The sequence below is a fragment of the Pundamilia nyererei genome, unplaced genomic scaffold, assembly GCF_000239375.1.
Source record: "Pundamilia nyererei isolate P.nyererei 1_Seehausen unplaced genomic scaffold, PunNye1.0 scaffold00038, whole genome shotgun sequence".
Taxonomy (NCBI): domain Eukaryota; kingdom Metazoa; phylum Chordata; class Actinopteri; order Cichliformes; family Cichlidae; genus Pundamilia; species Pundamilia nyererei.
The window spans coordinates 1,579,369-1,583,768 of record NW_005187439.1 but is presented as its reverse complement, the minus strand read 5'-3'; positions in this window follow the sequence as shown (position 1 = coordinate 1,583,768).

The window sequence follows — 4,400 nt, the reverse complement described above, 5'->3', positions numbered from 1 at the left end:
CGCGAGCAGCCTCAAGACCTCACAGCGAGGGAGAGGCGGCAGCCAATCAGAGAAGAGGAGCGCCCCCTCCCTGCCTGCCTCCCTGCCTGGTCTCATCTCTTGTTTTCAATTTCATTTCTCTTTCCCTTTCTCATTTTAGCTTTGCTGTATTTACAGAAATTTCCGATGAAGCCATTCCCTTTCAAAGGAAACTCCGGATAATATGGACTGTGGTTCTAGAAACGGGAGCATATTTAAATAGAGACGAGTAAAGATTTCAACCAAGAAGTTTACGCATCAATAAAAAACTAAACAATTAAAAACAACATTAGATTAATTTTATGCATGGCTATGATTATGGTGTAATTCTGAAAGTGATTCGCGTTTAAGGGTTTGTTTTAGGTTGTTTTTATTGAATCCATGAGCTCACTGATTTTATGAAATGAGTAATGCAAGCAATTTTTTTTTATTAAATTTGCTTCTGCTTTGAGTTGCAGCTGTAACTTTAGCACACTAATGATGACAGCTCTAGCATACTCATGTTTAGAACTTGTAATGGTTACCATGTTAGATTGGCAACATCTAAAGAAGACAATAAACACGGTAAAGACACCAAAGAAGTCCCAGTCTGCCCATCCAGTTACACATCTGGTGCCTAAACATACACATTTAAACATCTGCTAACTTCAGTTGTTTTTCCTAGATAGATGGTGTTTCATGTTTATCGTGGGTTTTCAAGGGTTTTGATTTTAGTAAAGAAAAAAAAATACTACAAGCAAATTTACAGCATTCAATTTCAGGTATGAACCCAGCAGCAGCAGGACAATCACAATGCTAACATTTTATTAGCAAAAGCTGCGTCCCTTTCAAAATAATGAAAGAATGTAGTGTTATAACGCAGCACATGTATACCATTGATATTGTATTTGCAAAAACTTTTTTAAAAATTATTTTTTTGTTTTTATAGAGTTTTTATATAGAGAAAAGTGTGAAAACCACTAAAGGGAACTGACTTACTTTGACTTACTTGGCTCTGGTGAACATGAATTTATAGCTTTAATCAGCAAAGCCCATTCTTAGTTAGACCTTTAAAAAACACAAGTAAAATACAGGAAAAAGAAAAAGAAAAAGAAAGAAAGAAAAGATTAATACAATAAATAAGTGGCCAAACAGAAAACTTAAAAAACAAGAAACATTTTATTTAGAACCGGTGTAAATAATTTTATCTATTCAGCTCCAATGTTACGTTCAACATATGTCGTCCATGTGTAACCCAACAGTCACCAAATTGTGTTCAAGTACTAAATACACAATGGAGACTTTGAAAAAGCGCCACACAGCAGCGTTCACAGTGTTTACTCTCATAGTTTAGCTGTTAGCATGGTAACATTTCGTCATAGAGGAGGACCAAAGTCATTAACATTTATAGTAGAGAGTGAGAAAAATTCAGGAGGTTAAATAATCAGAAAGATTCAGTGTGTGGGGGCCACACACTGATTATTGCTAAAAAATGTTCATAGCACTCCATCGAATGCTGACGTCAGACTGCTTGAAATTTTCTGGATGATAATTTGGCCACTGGGTCAAACTGGGAACTCTGGTACACTTGACATAATCTTTTCTAATCCACTATTAAGGAATAAAAGCCCATATTTTGGATCCGATCCTTATTTTGCGTTGTTTTTGTGCTGTTATCACACCTGTAGTCTCAACACAGTGAACCCAGCATGATAATTGAGTCCATCTACTGTCAAACCCACCAACTCAAACTGCAATCCCTAGTTTCAAACTCTATGTGACAACAATTACAGTAATAAAGAAATGACTAAACTTGGGCTACCTGTACTGTCCTGATTAAATTATAGGACTTTATTAGTAGAAATAAAGAATTGTAGAAGCAGGAAGAAACTGAACTTCCCAGCTGCTTTTTTTTTGTCTTCAGTCATACAAAAAGTCCCGTTTAGCTCCTCAAACCAGCACTGGCGCTCTCTTATTTGTCCACACAACTCAAGATGACAACTGTTTCTAAGTGGGCGAGACATAAAAGGAAGCTGCCTTTTGTAGCAAAATTAAACATTTTGGTTTGCATTATTATGTGGAAAGCTGCTATATTAGATTTCTTTGAAAAAAAGGGGAAAAATGGATCCGTATTAAATGAAATAAACATGCAAACCACAATCGTTAAGTGACAACTGTATTAAATCCTTTGATGCTGTGTTCTCTGGCAAACTCTAATCTTGGCAATGCCGCCGTGTTCTCGCTTATGAGATAGAGGGGCCATTGTAAGTGTATTCTAATATTGTATTTTTAGTTATTACTCTTTGGTCCAACTAGACACATCAATTAAATACAAATTTTTTTGCATCAATGAAAGCCCGACTGGAGGCAGAATTGGGAGCACGGTACAAGTGAACCTTTAAATGACTCATTTTCTTCCCTTATATCTGCAGAAAATATGTTATCGTCTAACAAAACTGATTTTTGACTGATATTTATTTGTTCAGAAGCTTCCTTAATGTTCCTATAAGCTTTAAACAACAGCAGGCTGATTACATTTCTCCCTGCAGTCAGGCCGATGAACATACAGAACCATGAGTCATGCAAAGATGATGCACTGATTGATAGTTTAGTCTGAGAAATCTGTCCTGGATGACTTTCTCCACATGTCAGAACAGAGTAATAAGCCCTGGTACAATAACAGCAAATCATCCCAAATCTCATCAACATCCACTTGTATTACGTAATCCAGGATTAGCGCAGATTTATGTATATGCACTAATCTGGCTTTTCTCTCTCGCTTAAATGACTGCATAGAGATCAGGCTTGAAGTCACTGTGGGGAAGACCACGAGGCACAAATGAAATGCAGGAAGTAATGCTCAGTTGGTTTTTATTTAACTGAAACTTCCATGTATTTGGGGCGCATTTGTTCCTCATGCTGTAAACTGCAATAAAAATGAAATAAATCACCAAGAAAACAACCTTTGAATAAGTTGTTTGTGTGTTTTATGAAGGCCTCCTCTGTGACAAAGAGGAAAGTAAATGAGATTAGAGGCCGTCCTGTTAAGGAGCACGAGAGAAAACTAGACAGGCTTTATTTTCATATTTTTTTACATCATGTGACCACAACCAACCAGGTGCTTTATTAGTGTGACAGTTTGTGCAGCTTCACATGCACGAAGGTCTGCTTTGGCCCAAGAGATGGAAATTTAGTAATGAGAAGGTGAACGTGAGGATCTGGGTGGTCTGCAACACGTTACGAATCCTGCCAGGTAGTCGGAAATGTTTACATGGTTATATGTTAGATTTGGTATTTAGGACGTAATAGTCAAATATACAGTGTTTCCTTTAAATGCAACTTTTAAAAATAAAAAAGTGTGTGAAACTATCCGTTCATCTGTAAGAATATATCGTCATAGCCTGTGGCTCAGTTATCCCAGAGCGTATGCTTTTATACTGATGACAAAGAATAAAGGTCACAAGGAAGTTGTGTTGGATAAAAACGAGCAATAAGACCTCTAAATGTTCTTAATTAAGTTCACTTATTGGGGATTATGCAGCAGGATTATAATGTAATGGTGGGTCATGCTAGTCCACAGATGGGTGTGGCTTATTCTTTATTAACACAAACATCAGGTTTTAACAGACAGGTGGGATGGGTCTGTTTGTTTTGGCAGTTTTTGTTTCACTTTATCCATTTACAATAAGGAAGATATCATCAGTAAGTATTCCAGTGGTTGGGTTTTCCCAGCCAAACCAGTATTGATTACAATCTGGTTCATACATGTCAAAAGGAAGTGGGGCTTTTTCATTTTAACTTGTTCACACCCCTTCAGGGTAGACAATGCTGAATGCCTGAGTGAAAAATTTCCAGTTTGTCTATTCAGGTAAGAATCAGCATGGAGCAAGCCACAGCCTGGAGGTTTAATAAAAATGTCTCCCATGAGTGTGAGAAAATTGCCGAGTGTTGCAGGAAGACAATATACACCATCGCAGCAAAGGACTGTTCAGGTGTAGCTCGTTTGATACAGCAACGAAGAAACTCGAAGCCTGGAGCCTCGGAGCTGCGCTAAAGGTCTTAGCGGGGGTAACATCCAGGCTGACATGCTGGGTATGAAATGTTCCCGCGGAGACGTAAATAAACAGACTTCACTGTATGTTTGTGCTAGTTTCCTAAAATAGCTTCAACACTGAGCATCGAACACAGGCGTCAGGAATTTACAGTAAACTGTTTTAATTATTCGTATTTGTACGAATAATTAAGCTTTGATCTAGATCCAAGGATGCCACCACTGAACCCAAACACGCTGAAGATGCCGACTGATTCTTACTTTGGCTCAACAGTTGCGATAAATAACTGAAAGAAGTCACTTGTGAAAAACACATTTAAGTCGAAACTGGTTGAAAAATATACACTTTTAA